This window comes from Dasypus novemcinctus, unplaced genomic scaffold, assembly GCF_030445035.2.
Source record: "Dasypus novemcinctus isolate mDasNov1 unplaced genomic scaffold, mDasNov1.1.hap2 scaffold_119, whole genome shotgun sequence".
NCBI classification, from domain to species: domain Eukaryota; kingdom Metazoa; phylum Chordata; class Mammalia; order Cingulata; family Dasypodidae; genus Dasypus; species Dasypus novemcinctus.
This window is the reverse complement of record NW_026688148.1, coordinates 1,178,240-1,202,199: the sequence shown is the minus strand read 5'-3', so window position 1 is coordinate 1,202,199 and position 23,960 is coordinate 1,178,240. Positions and strand designations below refer to the sequence as shown.

The 23,960-nt window shown below is 40.8% G+C and overlaps 1 long non-coding RNA gene across 2 annotated transcripts in view; it reads right to left on the bottom strand.

Moving 5' to 3' along the window:
• Positions 1-23,960, bottom strand: part of LOC131277498 (uncharacterized) — an 81,322-nt gene that overhangs the window by 43,590 nt on the left and 13,772 nt on the right. For both annotated transcript variants that reach the window (XR_009184659.2, XR_009184660.1), the window contains one exon: positions 17,111-17,631. This is a non-coding gene — a long non-coding RNA (uncharacterized lncRNA). The remainder of the gene's footprint in view (positions 1-17,110; positions 17,632-23,960) is intronic.

The window sequence follows — 23,960 nt, the reverse complement described above, 5'->3', positions numbered from 1 at the left end:
TGACAGCAAAAGAAATGCAAACATATGTGTCATGGGTGTCCTAGAAGGAGAAGAGATAGGAAAAGGGGCAGAAAGAATATATGAAGAAATAATGACAGAAAATTTCCCAATCCTATTGAAGGACATAAACATCCATGTCCAAGAAGCAAAATATACTCCCATCCGAAAAAGTCCATATAGACAAACTTCAAGACACATACTAAAAAGAATGTAAAATGCCAAACACATAAAGAGAATTCTGAGACTAGCAAGAGAAAAGCAATGCATAACATATAAGGGATATCCAAAAAGATTAAGTGCTGATCTCTTACCAGAAACCATGAAGACAAGACAAATGGTGTGATATATCTAAGATACTACAAAAGAAAAACTTCCAGCCAAGAATCTTATATCCAGCAAGATTGTCTTTCAAAAATGAGGGCAAACTTAAGATTTCACCATTGTAAATTACGTTAGCTGTGGATTTTTCATATATACCCTTTATCATGTTCAGAAAGTGTCCTTCTATTCCTATATTTTGCAGTGTTTTTACCAGGAACGGGTGCTTTAGCTTGTCAAATGCTTTTTCTGTATCTAAAAATATGATCATGTGATTTTTTTCCCTTTCTGGTCATGTGACATATTAATTACATGGACTGATTTTATGTTGAATCATCCTTGCATACCAGGGATGAATTCCACTTGGTCGTGGTGTATAATTCATTTGATGTGTTGTTGAATATGATCAGCAAGTATTTTGTTGAGGATTTAAAAAGATTGGCCTGTAATTTTCCTATCTTGTGGTGTCTTTGTTTGGCTTTTGGGTAATGTTGCCATTATTGAATGAGTTAGGCAATGTTCCTTCTATTTCAATTTTTTGAAAGAGTTTAGGCAAGATTGGTGTTAGTTTTTTCTGGAATGTTTGGTAGAATTCACCTGTGAAGTCATCTGGCCCAGGGCTCTTCTTAGTTGGGAGGTTTTAAATAACTGATTCTCTTTATTTGTGATTGGTTTATTGAGATCAACTTCTTTCATCAATGTAGGCTGCTTATGTGTTTCTAGGAATTTGTCCATTTCCACTAAATTGTCTTTCTGTTGGCATAGAGACTTTCAAAGTATACTCTTTGGATAGTTTCTATTTCTGTGGGGTCAGTGGTGATATACTCTTTCTCAGGTATATAGAGTATATAAATATGTTCAGATATTCATTGGGTATTGTCCTTCAAGGTAGACATGACAACTGAGGGCGTGTTGAGCTCTACTGCATTCCCCAATTTAACAGCAACAATCGCCCAAGTCCTAGGGCAAAGACCAGAGAAGGATGGTAGAATGATGGGCCCTTGATACTGAGAACTATGCTTATAAGCCTGTGTGCTTGAAATTTCAACTAGGCCTAGAGCTGCAAGGTACCTAAATGTTACCTCCTGAGAGCCTCCGTGATGCTTAAATGTGGCCACTATCTAAGCCAAACTCAGTATGCACTACCTTCCCCCCAGTATGGGACATGACTCATGGTGATAAGCCTCCCTGGTGCTGAGGGATTACTACCAATTACTAGCTGGTGATGCAACTAGGAAAAGACCTTCAATAAAAGGGTGAAATGGTAAAGACAAATGAATTCATATGGCTAAGAGATTTCAAAATGAGTCAGGAGGTCATCAGAGGGGTCATGCTTATGCATGTCTCAGAAGGATCCTAGAGATAGCAAAGTAGATACAACCCCAGGTAGTGGTGCTCCTGAGGGCTATGGAAACACACAGGTTCTCTGGTCATGGTAGATGGCTCTGGAGTTCAGTGCCTTGTCAATGGGCCATACTTTGGAATTTGTGCTCCTGAGTGTGATGGAGTTGGACTCCATCTCTACACGTGCCTCTTCTGTCACTTTTACTGAACATGTGGCTGGCACTGGGGTTGGTGTATGCTCAGGAGAATTGAATCTCTGGACTGTCCATGTGCCAGCTGGTCCCTGAGCCTCAGCAGAATTGTAAAACCTACTCTCTGGTTCATTGACCTTAACCAGGTCAGCTTACAGGGAGGTGAGGATGGTCAACTACCACACCAGGGAACTGAGAGAGTAGACAACTACAAGCGGGAGAATTGCATCAATCAACCATATTGGATCTACACCCCCTCTTGATTTAGAGGTGGTGTGGACATCACAATCCCAGGGTCCACAGGATGAGGAATAAAATATGGATTAGAGTGGACTTACTGGTATTCTACTATAGAACTATTGTGACTCTAGCAATGGAAGAAATTGTATCATTGATGTGGAGATAGTGGCCACAGGTGTTGCTGAGAACAGGGAGAAGAAAATAAAGGTGTGACACGAGGGCATTTTCAGGACTTGGACTTGTCCTGAATGATATCTGAGGGAGAGATGCAGGACCTTATATATCCTACCACAACCCACTGAATGGACTAGGAGAGAGTGTAAACTACAATGTAAACTATAATCCATGCAGTGCAGCAGTGCTCCAAAATGTATTCACCAAATGCAATGAATGTGCCACACTGATGAAAGAGGTTGTTGATGTGGGAGGAGAGAGTGGATAAGGAGTGGGGTATATGGAAACATCTTATTTTTTTAATGTAACATTTTGTGTGATCTATGTATCTGAAAAAAGACAAGAAAAAAATTTGCTAAAAAAAGTGAGAGTTTAGAATATTCACAGATAACCAGAAACTGAGAGAATTTCTAACCAAGAGATGAGATTTTCAGGAAATTCTAAAGGGTGGGCTAGAGCCTGAAAAGAAAAGACTGGAGAGATGGGCCTAGCAGAGAGTCTAGAAATCAAGATTATATCAGTAAAAGTAGCTAAAAGTGTAAAAAGAGTGATGAAAATAAAACATGCCAGAAAACTCAAATACTCAGGAATAAACTTAAACCAATGTTGTAAAGCACTTGTATTCAGAAAGCTGCAACTCAATGTTAAAGGAAATCAAGAAATGCCTAAATAACTGGAAGAACATTCCATGCTCATGGATTGGAAGATTAAGTATCTTTAAGATATCAATTCTACTCAAATTGATACACAGATTCAATGCAATTCTGATAAAAATTCCACCAACATTTTAAAAATTGAATACACAGGGACGTGGCTATGGCTCAATCAGTTGGGCTCCCATCTACCATATGGGAGGCCCTGGGTTCATGTCCCAGGGTCTCTTTGTGAAAGGCAGGCTCACCCGCCGCCCAGCCCGCAGCACTGCTGAGAGGCAACTCAACAAGGTGATGCAACAAAAAAAGGGAGACAAGTGAAAAAAAAAAAAACAACACAAAAGAGAGCACAGCAAATGGACACAAGCAAGCTGCAAGAGGGGAGGGGAAATAAATAAATAAGTACACACATAGAAGGAACACAGTGAATGGACACAGAAAGCAGACAGCATATCAAAAAAGCCACAAGGTAGGGGATAAAAATTTTTTTGAAAACATGACTAATATTTGGAAGGGTAAGTGGTCCTCAATAGCCAGAAACATCTTAAAAAGGAAAAATGAACTTTCCTCTCTAGAGTTTAAATTATATTACTTAGCAATCATGGTAAATACAGCATGGTACTGGCAAAAGACAGTGGAACCAAACTGATGGTTCAGAAACAGGCCCTCACATGTATGGTCAAGTGATTTTTGACTAGCCTGTCAAACCCACACAACTCAGACAGAACAGTCCATTCAACAAATGGTGTTGAAAGAACTGGATATCCAAAGCCAAGAAAAAAGGAAAAAGTACCCATATTTCACACCTTATCCAAAAATTAACACAAAATGGATTAAAAAATAAATAAATAAAACAAGAACAATACAGCTTCTAGAAGAAATTGTAGGAAAATGGCTTCAAGACCTGGTGTTAGGTGGCAGATTCTTAAAGGAGATAAGAGAAGGACTGAGATGGACTACTGATGTTCAATGTATGTAGTTTTAAAAGCTTTAATGTAAATGTGTGGAAATGCATAGAGTGGATGGAAACACATAGTAACAGCTAGTTTATAAATGGGGATATGGCTGAAAATGGTAGAAGTCTAGGTATGTAAATGCCAATTAACAGAATGCTAGAGAATATTCTGGGAACTGAATAGCACAGTAAACCAAGAGATGCATGAGAATTATGGTTGATGGTATAGATGCAAGATTGTCCTTTGTTAGCTAGAGTAAATGTACTTATTGCAGGGTCATGGGAATGTGGAGAAGCATGGAAAAGATACAACTGGAGTGACCTATAGACTGTGGATATCAGTAATAATACAATATTCTTTCATTTATGCCAAAGAATGTACAGTACTGATAATGGGGCAGTATGGAAAATGTGTGCTAAATGTACACTATGGATGTGGTAACAATCAGATGATTTATATTATTTGTAATAAATGTCCCACCACAGTGCAGTGTGTTGATAGAGGGGTATTGTTTGGGAATTCTGAATGTGTGCACGATTGTTTTATAAATTTATAACTTCTGTCATAAAAAATATATTTTAAAAATAATAGCATGGACTGGGAAAACATACATGAAATAGAAGATAAGGACTGTAATTAGGAAGATTTTGACAATATTCTTTCATAATTTGTAACAAATATCTCACAACAATGCAAGGTGTTGGTGAAGGATTGATGAATGGACCCCTGTATTATATTATGCACGTTTGCTATGTAAGTTCCCAACTTACGGTTTTGTATGTTCATATATAAATGATATAAAGATAATAATAATAGGGTGGGTTGGGGAAAATACTTCAGTTAATAATAATACTTTGACAATGCTCTCTAATCATTAGTTAAAAATTCTAACAACAATGCAAGGTATTGGTGGTATGGTGAGGTACAAGAGTCCTGTATGATGTTATATATGTGTTGTAAGTTCACAACTATTAATATTTGTTTATTGTTTATGTATGTTTACATGAGTGATATACTTCAATAAATTTTTTAAAATCTGAGCTTAATGGGGGATAGTTTCGATTAACTGTCTTTTACCTTGTGTGTGTAGTATTTTTTCTTGTTTCAGTGCATGTGCAAAAAACTGGATCTTTGAATATTTTAAGGTGGCCAGTCTGGAAATCCCAGTGTGTCAGAGCTGGACTCAGTTGCATTTTCCTTATATGAGGCTTTTCTGTCCCTTATATCTGAACCTATTTTTAGTACCAGAGTTAAGAGGTGTATGTCCAAGAGACTTAAATCTTTGGTCTGTCCATGTAGCTTTCGGCCCTGACTCTCAACAGATTTGCAACACCTACTCTCCAGTTCACTGGACTCACCCAGGACAACAAGGAGATGATGATGGACAACAAGCATGTCAAGGAACAGAGAGAGTCTGCAAATGGAAGCAAGATAGTCCCATCCATCTGCCCCATGGGATCTAAGCCCCCTCTCAGAGGTTAAGTGGGCATCACTGTCCTAGAAACCTCCAGTTCAGGGAATGAACAATGGATGAGAGTAGACTTATTGTTATTCTACTACACACTCATTATGATCCTGGCAATGGAAGAACTTTGATCACTGATGTGGAGGCAGTGGTCACTGGAGGTTCTGAGAGGAAGGAGAGGGAAAAACAGGTCTACTTTGGGGGCATTTTCAGGATGTGGGAATTGTCCCGAATGGCATTATAATGACAGATATAGGCTATTATATATCTTGTGATAACTTACAAAAATGTGGAGAGAGGTGGCGGACATGGCCCAGTGGTTAGGGCATCCATCTACCACATGGGAGGTCCACGGTTCAAATCCTGGGCCTCCTTGACCCATGTGGACCTGGCCCATGTGCAGTGCTGATGTGTGCAGGGAGTGCCATGCCATGCAGGGTTGTCCCCCATGCAGGGGAGCCCCACACACAAGGAGTGCACCCTGCAAGGACAGCCGCCCAGTGCCAAAGAAAGTGCAGCCTGCCTAAGAATGGCACCACCCACATGGAGAAATGACACAACAGGATGATGCAGCAGAAGGAAACACAGATTCCCATGCCACTGACAACAGAAGTGGACAAAGAAGATGCAGCAAATAGACACAGAGAGTGGACAACTGGGGTGGAGGGGAAGGAAAGAGAAATAATAAATAAATAAATAAATAAATAAATAAATAAATAAATAAATAATGTATGTATGTATGTATGTATGTATGTATGTATGTATGTATGTATGTGGAGAGAATGTGAACTATAGTGTAAACAATAATCCAAGCTTAGTGGTCCAGTGCTCCAAAATGTGTTCATCAATTGTAACAAATGTATCACAGTAATGAAGGATGTTGTTAATGTGGGAAAGTATGGGAGGGTAGGGAGCAGGGCATATGCGAATTCCCTATATTGTTTATGTAACATTCATATAATCTAAGTATCTTTTTTAAAAAAAAATAAAAACTATATAAAAAATAAAAGAATTATCCCTTGATCAAGGGTGATTTATCCCAGGAACAAAAGAGGGGTTCAACACAATATCATTCAATGTTATAATCCTTATTTTTCATGTAAGGAAATACTGCATGAACATTTCAATGAACAAAGAAAAGTTATTTCCAAAATCCAATATTCTTTTATGTAAAAAAACACTCTGGAAAATAGTTTGAGATATTAACTTCCTCAATGTGATGAAAGATCGTGTACAATAACTCACAGCTAAAATTATAGTCAATGGTGAAATTCTGAAAATCCACAACCCAAGGCCAGGAACAGGTTAAGGTATATCAATTTCATCACTGCTACTCATTATTGTACAGGAAGTTCTGTCCAGAGCAATTAGGCAAGAGAATATAAAAGACATACAAATTGTAAAGGAAGAAGTAAAGCTATCTCTTTACAAAGATTACATGATCCTTTATATACTAAATCCAAAAGAAAACTTAAAAAAAAAATGGATCTACTAAATGAATTCAGTAAATTTGCAGAGTATAAAACAAAAATCCAAAAATTAGTTACGTTTTGACACTCCAGCAAAGAATTATCTGAAATGAAAATGAAAAGATTCTACTCAATTGACATCTAAAAGAAAAAGTCCTAAGTATAAATTTAATGAAATAGGTGCAACACTGTACACTAAACTAGAAAAAAGACTGCTGAACACAATTGAAAACTGAAACCAAAGGCAGGACATCCATTGGTCATGTCTCATAAGTCAAAGTATTGTTAATGTGTCAATACTACCCAAAGTGAGCTACAGATTCAATGACATATTTATCAAATTCCTACTTTACTTTTACAGAAATGGAAAACTTAATCCTCAAATTCACATGGAATCTTTAATTGTTTCACATTATAAAAACAACTTCGAAAAAGTATCAAAATACAATAAGCATGCTAACCAGAATATTACCCAAAATTATACTACATAACATGCAGTGAACCAGGTAAATCTGTACTCTTCTCCAGGGTAATGTCTTACAACAGAACTAGATAAATTTGCTCTCTTTTCAAGGGTAAATACTTATAAACAGAAACAGTCCTTAAGTAACCACAGAAAGGGTAATCAAAATACCTACTATATGTTGCTCAATGAGAAACCAAATCCTTAGAATGAACGGAAAGAAAAGAGTTCTCAGTAGATAAACAGAAGGAATTAAAAGATGTAAATGAATATTTCAGAGCTCAGACTAAATTATCAAATACAAAAAAATTACTGGTGGACTTAATAAAATGCAGGCATCAAAGGAAAATACTGTCATGCTGGAAGCTAGATGAGTAGAAATCATTTAAGCTCAGTATATACACAGAAAGAGGATACAAAATTAACAGTCTAAAAGAACTGTAGGACACTTAAAGTTTTAATATTCATTCCAAAGATGGAAGGAGATAGAAGGAATTTGATGTGAAATAAATATGTTAAAAGTGACTGAACACCACCCAACTTGCAAATACAGATCCCAAAGATCTCAGAAAATGTCACCTGGAGAAAATCCAGTCAAACAATTGAAGAAATGAAGTCAATCTTGAAAAATCTTGAAAAGAGGCACAGGGAAATGAAACATCTTGAAAAGAGGCATAGAGAAATGAACATTACATGTAGGAAAATATTATTTTGAAGGACTGTATTTCCCATCAGAAAACATACATGCCATAAGGGAGTTTAACTTTAAAGTGCTGAAAGAAAGGAATTGTTATTTACCAAAAAGAGTTTAGGCTGCAAATGTTGCTTACACTTTGAAGGGAAAATTAAGAAAGGACAGACTGAAAAACAGACTTCTCCACTACAGTCCTTCCTCTATAAGGATGTGAAAGGAACTGCTTCAGGCTGAATAGAAATGATACAAGAAGGAAGCTTCAGGAATAAAAGATATAGTCCAGAAATGGGTAAAAGAAATAACCTATTTTTAAACTTTAAAATTGTTTCATATATTTTAAAAGGTACATTTTTGTAAAAGTTAGACTCTACTCTGGGTGGGAGGACACCCTCCATGTAGAGGAAATGTAGGTGACCACTATAAGAAGTGGGGTTGAAATGATTCAAGTGCTTCAAAGGCTGTCAGTTGAATTGCTACGTTAACTCTAATACATTTGACTAGATTGGTATACATATGTTATTCTCAGAGCAATCAGTTCAGTGCCATGTCAGTTGACCCAACTTTGGAGTTTGTGTTCCTGAGTGTGATGGAGTTGGACTCAGATGTGACCTTTCTACACATGCCTCTTCTGTTACTTTCACCAGATCTGTGGTTTCACCAGATCTGTGGCGCTAGTGTTGGTGTGTACTCAGGAGACCTGAATTTCTGGACTGTCCATGTGACAGCCAGGTCCTGAGCCTCAGCAGACTCGCAACTCCTACCCTCTGGTTTATTGGACTTAACCCAGCCACCTAACAGGGAGGTGAAGAAGGTTAACCACCACACCAGGGAACCGAGAGTGCCTACAACTGCAAGCAGGAGAATTGCATCCATCATCTATGTGGAATCTAAGCCACCTCTCAATATAGAAGTGGAGTGGACACAACCATCCCAGGGTCTACAGAATGGAGGAATAGAGTATGGACAAGAGTAGACTTGCTGATAATGTACTATGAAACTATTGTGATTAGTAATGGAAGAAATTGTAGCATTGAGGTGGAGAAAGTGGCCATGGTAGCTGCTGAGGGTAGGGAGAGGGAAGAGGAGATATGTGGGGGCATTTTCAGGACTTGGAGTTGTCCTGGGTGGTACTGCAGGGACAGATGCTTGACATTGTATGTCCTGCCATGGCCCACTGGGTGGACTAGGGGAGAGTGTAAACTACAATGTAAACCATTATCCATGTGGTGCAGCAGTGCTCCAAAATGTATTCATCAAATGCAATGAATGTCCCACGATGCTGAAAGAGGTTGTTCATCCAATGTCCACATAGAAGAGGTGGCATTGGATTGGGAAAAGTGGACATGGTGGCTGATGGGTATGGGGAAAGGCAGGAAGAGATGAGAGGTGGAGGCATCTTTGGGACATGGAGCTGCTCTGGATGGTGCTTCAGAGGCAATCACCGGACATTGTATATCCTCACAGGGCCCACTGGATGGAATGGGGGAGAGTATGGGCCATGATGTGGACCATTGACTATGAGGTGCAGAGGTGCCCAAAGATGTACTTACCAAATCCAATGGATGTGTCATGATGATGGGAGGGAGTGTTGCTGGGGGGGGGGGGAGAGGTGGGGTGGGGGGGGTGGGGTTGAATGGGACCTCACATATATATTTTTAATGTAATATTATTACAAAGTCAATAAAATAAAATTTAAAAAAAAAGAAAAAGGTTGTTCATGTGGGAGGAGTAGGTGAGGGGGGTGGCGGATATTTGTGGACTGCTTATATTTTTTAATGTAAATTTTAAAAAAAATAGAGAGAAAAAAACAATTGCAAAAAACTCTAGAAAAATTGTGTGACCTAAATAGTCCTTTATCTAAGAGACACATATAAAGCACCTAAAACATTGGCATACAACTTGTGGAGTGAGCAACAGTATTCATTTCTCTTGGCTGAATACCTAGGAGTAGGATTGCTGGGTCAGAGAGGAAGTCGGTCTTTTCCAGCCATCCTCCCTACCAAGGCTGACCATACTACAGCAGGATCTGGGTGGCCTCTACTTTTCAGCTGTGCATGGGCTGCCAGTCACCCTGGAGAAAATGCAAGATTTCCTGGTGCTGACCCCATAGCTCCTCCTATAGTAGGCTTCCAAGAGTCTAAGACCAATGACCCACCTGATTCTGCCCCGCAAGTTCAGGGGACTCCTGCCTTACATGGATGATGGCAGTGCTGGTGCTGGAGCAGAAGGTTGGGTATATCTACCATTAAGTCCTTTCTCAATCATACCAAACATGATTTTCAAACAACAGAGTCCAGTAATGCAGGAGTGTCCTGGGGGCTGGACCACAGGCATTGACACACCAACATCCTGCCTGTGTTTGTGCATGTTCTTTCCTCCATTGCACCCCAGGCACAAGTCAATCAGGGTAGACTCTGCCTTTAATAGAGTTTTTCTGGACCATGGTAAGATATTCAGAGACCCACCCTATGTATCTGCTCTTTATGGGCACTTGCCTGGGCAAGCTTTGCTCCTGCCACCAGCTCTGCACAGTCTTAGATGCGCCTCTTCGGCTCTGGAGCACAAAGTTCACATTTATGCTCCAGGTGTCAGTGAGGGCCTCTCCTCCTTCCTGGAAGACCTTGACCTCTAAAAAGAAACCTCTGTTCCAATTGCTCAGAAAGCAGCTCCATCCAGAACTCACAGACCTCTCCCATGACTTCATGTGCCAAACAAAATGCCATTTTCATGAGCCCATACAGCAATACTGGAGGTTTTCCTGGAGGGCAGGAGTCCAGATCCACACCCCTCCCTGCTGCACCAGAGGTCCTCAGAGAACATGAGCTGGATGGCCAGAAGACCATCAACTCAGCCTCACAGGTGGCCAGAGGAAGGTTCTAAGAGAAGATGGTTTAGATTTGTCCACAGGAATAAAAGGAAGTCAAGGAATTGCTCACCCAAATCTGATAGTTATAGACAGAGTGAAGTGAAGACATTTGACTGTCACACAGGCAAGGGGAGGCTCGGAGGTGGCTGCCATGCCCAGCTAGCTAAATAGACCACTTATGTGGCTCTAGACTTGAAGATGGAAGCACATTCCTGAGCATCAATGCACTGGGCGGGGGGGAGGGGTGAAAGAAGACTGAGTCCATACTGACTGCAGCGCCACCAAGCCTTTCAGTTCCTTCCTTCTGTCTACTGTTTAATCCTGTCTTTATTTATATGGTCAACTTCAGAAATTCACATCAATATACCCATTTTAACCCCCATCCACAGATACTGTTGAGATTCTGGCATTTACATATAAGTAGCTGTTTCCTGTATGCACATTAAGCAAATGTGATGAGATACAACACAGGATTGTTTCACTAGAATCCCATGGCTGTGGTGAGATACATGAATGGAACTGGTCACCTTTGGGCCACACTTTATACACTGGGCCATTGATTTGTTTCTTCTATTCAGCTTTGCACTCACTCTATCTCCCTGCTTCTGTCATCTCTGCTAAAACAGGGCAAAGCCTTGTGAAAACTCATGTAGTAAAGCATATCTCTCCTGTGAGATTGTGATAGACTAAATCATATCACATGGAGTGATCTCTGGTTGAGCTTCAGGTGACCTAGATATGTAAGAATTTGTGGGACTCTCTGATGATGTAGGCATGTAATTACCCTCCTTAACAGAGGGATGCAATTCTCTCAAATGTCTTATTGGGACACATAGGGAAGGTTGTAGCTCATCTCACAGAACAGGGCTGGTTGTTTTCCTTGGGGGTTTTGGGATTGGGCTTAAAGCAGGATGGGTTCTCAAAAGGTTGTTGAAGCCTCTGAAAGAACAAATAATCCACAGTGTCTGCTCTTCTGTGAACCATAAATCATTGGATCTTGTATTAGTCAGGGTTCTCTAGGGAAACAATCAGCAAGAGACATCTGTCAATAGTATGTGATTCTATAAGAGTCTCTCACACAACTATGGGGATGCACAAGTCCAGGTTCCACAGACAGGCTGGAACCAGGGGCTGCAATGAAAGTCCAATGAAGGTTCATGACAAGTTCTGGGAGATGTTGGCTGTTGAAGATGAGCTGGGAAATCCTCTCTCAATGCTGGAATTACTTCTCCTTTTTAAGGGATTCAATTGATTGGGTTAAGTGTCACTCATTGCTTATTGCAATCTCCCTGACTGATGCAATTATAACCAGCTATCTATGATTTACCACTGCAATAAAGTTAATGGTGACTGAAGTCCATAAATACCCTTGTATTACAGTTAGTCCAGTGGTGCTTGATTGACCAAACAACTGGGCACAATTACATGGTCTGGTTGACACAATAGCTTAACCATCACAGTCCACCCCTTGTCAACCTGGTAACCATACACATTACCTTAAACCATACTTAGTCTCTAAGCAAAAACAGTAACAGACATGCATATATCTATATTTTTGCCTAACAATGTTCAACTCTCTTGTGTACAACTGGAAACATATTAATTCCATATAGAATACGGTGCAAGTTCTTGAGTAATATTCACTCTCAAACTTGATATCCTCAAATATTATGACATTAAATTGATAAAACTTGTTATATGATAAGGCAAAAGTTTGGGGAAGAAGACAAAGAAATTTGTTTTGTATACATATAAAATCATCATAATAATGAAACAAGGAAGAAAGATTCATGACCATTCACTTTTCTAACTGGTCACATGACAAAGTTCATATTTATCACTTCTTCCACTACCCATTCCATGTTTCCATACCATCAGAAAGCATCTCAGCTGGCCATGGTTCTTTGCCTGGTGGGGTGACTGAAACTTTCATTCCTGAAGAATATGGGCCATTGTTAGTCCTGCTTGGATTGGGTTGTTGCAAATTTCCATTGACATTAATCATAGGACATGGCAGTACTAGGAGATGCCCTACAGGATCTCGTGTATTCCAGGCAAACTCTTCTGTACTCCTATTATGTAGATGCAGTAGTAGTTCCCCTTGACAGTCAGGATCAATCACCCCAGCCAGTACAGTAATTCCCTTATTTGACTGTGTATTCAGAGGTAAGAGATCTGGTAGCAGTTTTAACTTCCATTTCAATGGAATCATTGTTGTGTTCCCTGGTGACAGCACTCCTTCTTTTGTGACTAAAACCTGTAGGCCAGCAGAGTTTGAGGTTGCAGGGACAGGAAGCAAAAATTTTCCTGGTGGGTCCCTAGGGGTAATAGTCAGTGGTGCCACTCCCACTTCCACCCCTTGATTCCTGGACCCATGGATCCTGGTTATGGGAGAAACAGTGCCACAGAGTGGACACTGATTTAAAGCATACACAGCCTCCTGGAGAACACTGCCTCAGCCCTGCAAGGTATTGCCACCTGGTTGGCACTGTATTTGAGTCTTCAAAAGGCCATTCCACCATTCTATCAATCTAGCTGTTTCAGGGTGATGGGGAACATGGTAAGACCAGTGAATTCCATGGGCATGTGCCCATTCCCACACATCATTTGCTGTTAAATAGGTTCCCTGATCAGAAACAATGCTGTGTAGAATGACATGGAGGTATATAAGGCATTTGGTTGGTCCACAGATAATAGTTTTAGAAGAAGCATTGCATGCAGGAAATGCAAACCCATATCCAGAGTTTGTGTCTTATTCAAGTTAAAACAAATCGCTGCCCCTTCCATGGTGGAGTGGTCCAATGAGGTCATCCTGCAACCAGGTAGAAGGCTGGTCACCTTGAGGAATGGTGCCATTTCAGGGGCTGAGTGTGGGTCTCTGTTGCTGGCAGGTTGCACAATCAGCAGTGGCTATAGCCAAGTCAACCTTGGTAAGGGGAAGTCTATGTTGCTGAGCCCATGCATAACCTCCATCCCTACCTCATGGCCACTTTGTTCATGGGCCCACTGGGCAATGACAGGAGTGGCTGGGGAAAGAGACAGCATTAGTCACAGAGCAGGTCATCTTATTCACTTGATTAAAATCTTCCTCTGCTGAAGTCACCCCCTGGTGAACATTCATGTGGGACACAAATATTTTCATGTCTTTTGCCCACTCAAAAAGGCCTATCCACATACCTCTTCCCCGGACCTCTTTGTCACCAATTTTCCAATCATGTTCCTTCCAAGTACCTGACCATCCAGCCAAACCATTGGCAACAGCCCATGAATCAGTGAACAAATGCACCTCTGGCCATTTCTTCTTCCAAGCAAAATGAACAACCAGGTGCACTACTCCAAGTTCTGCCCACTGGGAGGATTTTCCCTCACCACTGTCCTTCAGGGATGTCCCAGAAAGGGGCTGCAGTGTTGTAGCTGCCCACTTTTGGGTGCTACCAGCATGTTGTGCAGAACCATCTATAAACTAGGCCCAAGTTTTCTCTTCCTCAATCAACTGATTGTAAGGACTCCCCTAGAGGCCAAAACAGTGGGCTGGGAAAGAAAAGGTAACAAGGCAGGAGTGGTGACCATGGGTATTTGGGTTACTTCCTCATGTAACTTACTTTAGGACCAGCTCGAGTCCTATCTCATATGTACCACTTCCACTTTATTATGCAGTGCTACTGTGCATTCCCAACTTTATGGTTTGGTGGGTCAGACAATACCCAACTCATGATAAGAAACCCAAGTCTCATGGTAACTTGGTGTCCCATGGTTAAGAATTCAGTCTCCACTATAGCCCAGTAGCAGGCCAAAACCTGTTTCTCAAAAGGGGAGTAGTTATCTGCAGAGGATGGCAGGGCTTTGCTCCAAAATCCTAAGAGTCTGCATTGTGATCCTCCTGTAGGGGCCTGCCAAAGGCTCCAGGTAGCATCTTTATTTGCCACTGAAACTTCCAGCACCATTGGATCTGCTGGATCATATATGGTCCAAGTGAGAGTGCAGCTTGCACAGCAGCCTGAACCTGAAGTAGAGCCTCTTCTTGTTCTGGTACCCAATCAAAACTAGCAGCTTTTCTGGTCACTGGGTAAGTGGGCTGGAGTAGCACACCCAGTGAGGAATGTGTTGTATCTAAAATCCAAAGAAACCAACTAAGCATTGTGCCTCTTTTTGGTCATTGGAGGGGTCAGATGCAACAGCTTATCCTTCACTTTAGAACGGATAGCTCAACATGCCCCACACCACTGGACACCTAGAAATTTCACTGAGGTGGAAGGACCTTGTATTTTAATTGGATTTATCTCCCATTCTCTCTTATGCAAATGCCTTACTAATAAGTCTAGAGTCTTTGCTACTTCTTGCTTACTAGGTCCTATCAACATGATATCAATATAATGGACCAGTGTGATGCCCTGAGGGAGGGAGAGATGATCGATATCCCTGCAGACAATATTATGACATAGAGCTGTAGAGTTCATAAACTCATGAGACAGGACAGTGAGGGTATACTGCTGGCCTTGCCAGCTGAAAGCAAACTGTTTCTGGTGGTTCTTACTAATAGCAATTGAGAAAAAACACATTGGCTAAATCAACAGCTGCATACCAGGTACCAGGGGATGTGATTTGCACAAGCAATGGTAACACATCTGGAACAGCAGGTGCAATTGAGGTCACCATCACGTTAAGTTCACTATAATCTACTGCCATCCTCCTAGATCCATCTGTTTTATGCACAGGCCAAATAGGACAGTTGAATGAGGTTGTGGTGGGAATCACCACCCCTACATCCTTCAAATCTTTGATGGTGGCACTACTTTTTGCAATCCATCCGGGAATCCAGCATTGCTTTTGATTTACTATTTTGCTAGGTAGGGGCAGTTCTAGTGGCTTCCACTTGGCCTTTCCAACCATAATGGCCCTCACTCCACAAGTCAGGGATCCAATGTGGGGATTTATCTAGTCACTTACTGAGTATGTCTATTCCAATTATGCATCCCGCAACTGGGGAAATAACCACAGAATGAGTCCAGGGACCTACTGAACCAACTGTGGGACAGACCTGAGCTCCATTAATCATCTGACTTCCATAAGCCCCTACTCTGACTTGTGGACCATAGTGATATTTTGGGTTTCCTGGAATTAATGTCACTTCTGAGCCAGTATCTAATAATTACCAAAATGTCTGATCATTTCCTTTTCCCCAATGCAGTTACTCTGGTAAAAGTAGGTCTCCTTGGGGAAAAGTGGGAGGAAGATTAACAGTATAAAGTTTGGGCAGTTTAATGGGATCCTTCCCCCAAGGAGACTTGGCCTTCTCCTCATTCAAGGGGCTCTGGGTCTGTAAACTATCTCAAGTCTGGGAATTGATTAAGGTGCTGTGATTCTCTGCATCTGTAATTTGAGTTAGGGTTTTATTCACTCAACCTAGAACACTTCTGTTTATAAAGATTGTGAAGAAAATTAGTAGACTGCTTATTTCACTGCTAGGTCCCCCATTATATATTATCCAATACCATAAATCTATGCAACTCAGACTATTTTGAGTGCTTTTTTGAATCTGCCTTTCATGGTGGTAGCCATGCCCACCTTGACTTTGAGATTATCTGCTATTTGACTTTTACCAGACTGACATCCAATCATCCCCATAATGTTTAAGGATTCTAATTCCATCAGAGTCCCCCCTACAGTTATATCTGGACTACAGAGAACAACAACCACAGAGCTCTCCAGGGAAGATGGAGTAAGTCTTACAAAATTATTCCTTACAGTCCTGATTAAAGGTGTGTCCTCTGGGGTGGGTGGTCAGCTCTAAAATGGTAAATCCATTCTAGCATTACAATCTCCCTAAGCCTTTGAATTCCTTCTTCTACTGTGTACAAGCATAAATCGGGTATCTCAACCTCAGACATGCTAGGCCATCTTTTGGCCCATGCTTCAATCAGCCACCCAAACAAACTGTTAAAGCCCTTTCTAACCCATCCAGCTATAGCACAGAATCCAGAATTTCTGCTTAGTGGGCCCATATCAATAAATTCAGCCTGATCCAACCTTATATTTCTTCCACCATTATCCCATACCCTTAGTATCCATTCCCATGCATATTCCCATGATTTCTGTCTATATAAGTTGAAAACTCATGCCATTCTTTCTGAGTATACATTACTTCCTCATGGGTCACACTTTGTATTTCACCTTTGGGGTCTTGTTGTGATTTTAGTCTAGTAATAGGTCTCAAATACAAGAGAGGTGGTGGGGGTGGGTAAGGAGAAGGATTAGAAATGCCTTGCAAGCTACTGACCTCAGGGCATTCTCTTGCATTTTCTTCTGGTGAGACAGGATTAATCTCTTCAGCAGGGGTTGGAAGGTAGTTTCCTCAGGGCAGACTGGAGGCTAGGCAGTGCATGCTGGAGTTTGGCTGGTACATGTCTCAGTGCTGGGAGGAGGTCCAGACTCCTTGGGGCAGGCCAGAGGCTGGGCAGGGCAGGCTGCAGTTTGGCTGGTACCCACCTCAGGGCTGGAAGTTGTTTCAGACTCCCTGGAGCAGGCTGGACATTGGATGATACAAGGTTGGCAAGGTATGATCTGGACAGGGCAGGCCATGGCAGGCTTATGTGATAAAGTCGCAGCAGAATTCAGGGTTTCAATGTCTCCATCAATATCACCATCCCATATGTCTCCATCCCAATTCTCTGAATTCCACTCTTTTCCAATCAAAGTCTTCAGTTTGAAGAAACCCTGCAGGACTGGGATTTTAGTTTCCTTTGTAACTCCATTACTCATACAATGAGAGTCTGAGTTTGGTTCTCAGATATTTCAAGCCTGTGGCACAGGAGACAAGATTTTCTTTCAGAGCACACATAGAAACTTTTGCATCATCCATGTGGAGTTTAAGTTTCAAATCTGAAGCCTTTAACTCATCTCTTTCTTTTGTAACACTATCCAGACTATCTAGGAGGAGCCAGCCAACATCATTACACTGTTTGACTGCACAGAACTCTGTTAAGGTATTGAAAACACTCTCACCCAGATCCTTGCTTCTTATAAGTATGGAAGTAGGCGAATACAGTGATGCTATCTGTGCATCTCGATTGCTAACTCACACCATAAACCATTAGCAGCCTCTTTGTTATTGGAAAGGGAATTGTCAGTTCCCTTGAGTTCAATTAAAGAGACTATTGCAAAACTCCCCAAACCACCTCAGACACCCCATGTAAAGACTCTGTTCCTCAAGAACCACTCCCAGGCATTCTTGGGACTTGGAGTTGTCCTGGGTGGTACCCCAGGGACAATTGCCGGATGTTGTATGTCCTCCCATGGCCCACTGGATGGAACATGGGAAAGTGTGGGCTATGGTGTGGAACACGGGACATGGGGTGCAGCGATGCCCAGAGATGTACTCACCAGATGCAATGGATGTGACATGATGATGGGGAAGAGTGTTACTGAGGGGGGAGTGGTGGGGTGGGGGTGGTGGGGGCAAATGGGGACCTCATATATATATATTTTTAATGTAATATCTTTTTAAAAAATGAATAAATTGAGTAGAAATTGGAAAAAAAAACACCACTCCCTGTACAAAGCTGTATAAGTCAGTGTTCTCTAGGGAAATAGAATCAACAAGAAATTATGTCAATAGCATGTGATTCTATAAGAATCTCTCACACAGCCATGGGGATTCACAAGTCCAGGTTCCACAGGCAGGCTGCAACCAGGGGCTGCAATGAAAGTCCAGTGAAGGTTCTTGACAAATTCTGGGACATATTGGCTGTACAAAGATGGGCTGGGCAATTCTCTTTCAATGCCAGAATCACTTCCCCCATATATATATATATATATATATATATATATATATATATAAAAGAAGTTGTGAACTTACAAAACAATCATGCTGATATGCAGAATTCCCATACTACAAGCCTTCAACAACCACACCATTGTGGAACATTCATTTGTTACAGATTATGAGATTTATCATCAGACTATTACCACTAAATATGGTCCATAGCATACATTTAGTATATCTCTTCTGTACTCCCCTAGCCTTAACACGTACATTTTGATATTGATGTAAGAATGTTACAATCATGGTTGTTAATAACTTTTAATTGGGTTTTTGCTTTCTTAATGTTGGGTGGCATTTAACTGATTGGGTTAAGCATCACTCACTGCTGATGGCAATGCCCCTGACTGATGTAATTATAACCAGCTATCCATGATTTACCACTGCAGTAGAGTCAATGGTGACTAAAGTTCATAAATGCTCTTGTATTACAGTTAGCTCAGTGCTTGCTTGACCAAACAACTGGGCACAATTACATGGCTGAGTTGACACATTAGCCTAACTGTCACAGATCTGTAGTGAGTTCAGCTTGTGAAACAGTAAAGAAAAAGGCATGTAGTATCAGTAATGGTCAGTAAAATTCATAAGGACTGTAAGGTCTCAGACCCATATCTTCCAGAATGGACCTGGTTTGGTGAGGAAGAACACTTGCAGAGAAGGTACATAATTAGTGCTTGTGAACTCTATGCCTATTTTCAATCCAGGCTGCTCAGACAGGATTGAAGACCTTAGCCAGGAAAAAAGCTGGGGGCTTCCAGACTTCATCCATTGAACCAAAAACCCCTGGTGCAGTGGGTCACTATCCCTGTTGATGAACATCACCTGATCACCCAGGGTTGCTCAGTGGAAGGTGAAGCTAATCATTTGAGGAGCTGCCATGTAGCAGTTGGTCTGGGATGTCCAGGGTTCTGCACCAGCTTAGGGAGCCAAATAGACCACCAGTCACTCAGGGAGGTCACTTGACTGTCAGAGAGGCTCGCCAAAGTAGGTGACAGATAATGTAAAAATGCTGTGGGAAGAGGGCTACAAGTCTGGACTTCATCTAGACCTTTGGGGGAGGTACATGTGAGGGAAATGACATAATTGTTAGGGTTTGAAATGTAGAGTCAGGAAATTGTGTCAGCATTGGGGCCATTCTAGTGGCTCATGAACATCCTTTGGGCATTGATTCTCTCCCCCAACAGCTTTGAGAAAGCAGCATTTTTAAGGACTGTCTCAACGGTGAAAGCAGGAAAGCAATTAGGAAACATTCTGAGATGATTGAAAACAAAACCACCACATACAAAAACTTACAGGATGTAGCAAACGCAGTACTGAGGGGGGAATTTATAGCCCTAAATGCTTAAACTACAAAAGAAAAAAGAGCAAAAGTCAAACACCGAACTGCACATCAGGAGGAACTAACAAAACAACAGCACAGGGAAATGGACTTTGGCCCAGTGGTTAGGGCGTTTGTCTACCATATGGGAGGTCCGCGGTTCAAACTCCAGGCCTCCTTGACCCATGTGGAGCTGGCCATGCACAGCGCTGATGCGCGCAAGGAGTGCCGTGCCACTCAAGGGTGTCCCCCGCGTAGGGGAGCCCCATGCGCAAGGAGTGCGCCCATGAGGAGAGCCGCCCAGCGTGAAAGGAAAGAGCAGTCTGCCCAGGAATGGTGCCGCCCACACTTCCCGTGCCACTGACGACAACAGAAGCGGACAAAGAAACAAGACGCAGCAAATAGACACCAAGAACAGACAACCAGGGGAGGGGGGGGGGAATTAAATAAATAAATAAATCTTTAAAAAAAAAAACAACAACAGCACAAACTAAATCCAACACAAGCAGAAAGAAATCACAAAGATTGGAGAGTTTAAAAACCAAAAATGAAAGGGAAAAATATATATTTTTTCATCTAAATATCATCTAAATTAATGCAGAAAAGGCATGTGACAAAATCCAGCATCCTTTCTTCCTAAAATCACTTAGAAAAATAAGAATAAAAGGAAACTTCACCAACATTATAAAGGGCATACTTGAAAAACACCACTGCAAACACCATATCACTGGTGAAAGATTGAAAACTTTCCAAGATCTGGAATGAGACAAGGATGCCCAATGTCACCGATGTAATTCAACATTGTACTGGATGTTGTAGGCAGAGCCAAGTAAGCAAGAAAAAGAAATTAAAGACATCCAATTAGGAAAAGAAGTAAAACTTTCTCCTTGCAAATGACATGATCTTATATATAGAAAGTCCTGTACATTGTACAACAAAGTTATTCAAGCTAACAATTCCAGCAAAGTGCTGTTTGTTGAGATAAACATGAGCAAATCAGTAGTATTTATGTATAATTTCAGGAAGAAGTGAAAAAAAAAGTCCATTTCCCACTACCAGAATAAATTTAACTGAGGATGTAAAGGAATTATGCATGGGAAACTTCAAAATTATGAATACAAAAATAATTTTTAAGAGAATGGAAGGATATTCCCTGCTCATGGATTGGAAGATTAAATATACCAAGATATATGAATTACCGATGCTACGCAGTCCCAATGAAAATTGCAATAAACAACTTTGTAGAAATGGAAAAGACAAGTCAACACATTTATTTGGAAGGACATACAGTCCCAAAAAGCCAAAACCATCATGAAAAACAAACTCAGAGGACACACACTTCTTCACTTTAAAACATATTACAAAACTACAGTGGCATAAACAACATGGTCCTGGGACAAGTAGATACATAGACCAATTGAACTGAATGGACCCTCAAAATTATCCAGAAATAGACTCTCATAACTATGGCCAATTAATTTTTGACAAGGCTGCCAAGTCCACTCAAAATAGTCTCTTCAATAAATGATGCTAAGAGAACTGGATATTCAAATGTAAAACAATGACAGAGGACCCTGATCTCATCTCGTATACAAAAAATTAACTGAAAATGTATAAAGATCTAAAAGAACTAGTAAGATAAGATTTCTAGAACAGGAAATGATCTTCAGCACCTCATGTTGGGCAATGGTTTCTTAGACTTTACACCCAAAGCACAAGCAACAAAGGAAAAATTGATAAGACCTCATCTAAATTAAAAAGTTTTTCACCTAAAATAATTTTATCATGAAAATGAAAAGACAACTCATTCCATGGGAGAAAACAATTGGAAACTATATATCCAATTAGGGTTTAATACCTAGACTATACAAAGAAATCCTAAAACTCAACAATACAATGAAAGAAAACCCAATTAAATATGGGGAAAAGACTTGTGTCTCCAAAGAGTATACACAAATGACCAGAAAGCACATGAAAAGATCCTTACCTTCATTAGCTATTACGAACATGCAACTCAAAACCAAACTGAAATACCATGTCACACTCACTATAATGGTGTTATTAAGAAACAGAAAATAAAAAATATTGGAGAGGATGTTGAGATATAGAAACACCCATTCAATGCTGATGGCCAAGTAAAATGGCCACACAGCAGCAGTTGGACCTTGCAATATGGAGAATACATTCCCTTTGAAAATTCTGTGATGACTGGTTGCCATGGTTATCTCATGATGCATGTAAGGCTCACGGTCCTAACTGTCACTCTATGCCCAGAGAGATTTGGAGTTGGTAGCAGGTGAAAAAGCTCCCAGCTTAGTTTCCACAGTACATAGAGGTGGGAAATCTCAATTGCTGCTTAAGAGGTATGATCATATTGGCCTACATGATTAATTCAATCCCCAAAAAATTGGCAGGAAATTTTTCCACAAAATAGGATTCACTTTTCTTCTAGTTTCTCCTCTCCAATTTGTCCTAAAGAGTTTTAGATGTGATTTATACTTTTCTCTTAATCCTTATTTTATATTTTAGATCCATCTATCAAGCTGGTTGCCTCAAAATGAGTCTCCCTTTAGAAAAATTTAGCATTTCTTATAAAGTTCTTTACCATTCATTCTCTTCCTCAAGACCATGTCTGTGTTAATGTTATTTTACTCAGCAGGGATGTAGTAAAATAATTATTATAATAATTATTATGGAGTGAATCTGGATTGGTAGGGACCAGAAAAGATGCATTTCATATGATGAGGTGTACTAAAGATGTTTTTAACACCCTTTTCAACCTCTATTCATCATTAAGTGTATATATAACTCAGTATACTTGGGGTATGTTAGTACCATTCATATAACTAGTTTTCCAAACCTAGCTATAAGAACTTGAGTTTCCAAATGTCAGTTTATAAACCAATATACATATTTCCTTTAATCCTTGGGGGTTATACAAAATTTTCATTTTAGGAAGTTACCTACTGATTTTCTCACTGCCCTGTATGCTCTTCAATAGTAAGTATGGGGAAAATAGAATAATTTTTTTCCATTGTGTTTTACATCACAAAATAAGCTTCTTTAGATGTTGACCATAATAACACATATTAGACTTGTTAGTGGTTCCATGGTTTAGGAAGCTAGAGCATAAGTAAGACAAATGTTGAAGTTAAATGGAGTGATTCCCTTCACTATCCTTTCTCATTAATGGATTGTCTATCTTTACCTAAAAGGGCATATGATTTTGCCAGATTTCATGGTGGGATTTCTGTGGGATAATAGCAGAGGGTGCAGGTAACTGAGTGCAGCCTGGGGGAGGGAGAAGAAGGGACATCCCTTAGTACATGAGCAATTGGGGCCCAAAGAAAGGAGGCTAGAGGTGCTGAGGAAAATCCTGGGTGAGGATAGCTATGGATGGGACTCTCTCCTCTGCCACTGCTTGTTCAGACTTGAGTGCAAGGAGAGCACATTCTTTGCAGAGCTCTCATGTGGCAGCTCTTTGTGAAAAGGTGGGTTCTGAGCCAGGATGGGAATCAAGCACACCCCTGATCACTAGGAGAGATTACATGCCCCCAGGAAGGCTCACATGAGGCAGCTAACAGTGGGAGTATTTGGGGCACGATGTTCACAAGTTTTGTTGTTCCCTGGTCCTTCAGAGGAACTCTATGAGGGGAAACCTGAGTTATGGTTTGGGTCAGAGAACTCACTTATGCAGAAGGCAGGGTGAGGGTTTGAACCACTCTCTCTCCTGTAATAAAGTAGTTGGCAGGCCTTTCTCCACAGCTCCTGGGAGGTAACTTGTAACCCCAGAATCTGCTGAGTGGGGGCACTGACTACATTTCCTGACTAGAATCATTCACTCAGCAGTGTTGTTGACCACACAGGGTTGATGTGGGATCTCAGAACAGAGCACGTGTTCTCTGTGAGCTGTAAAGGATCACCCCACTGAGGGCTGAAAGTCAGTGTCCATCCCCCTTGTCCTGGAACCATCAGGCACCCACTCTGGAG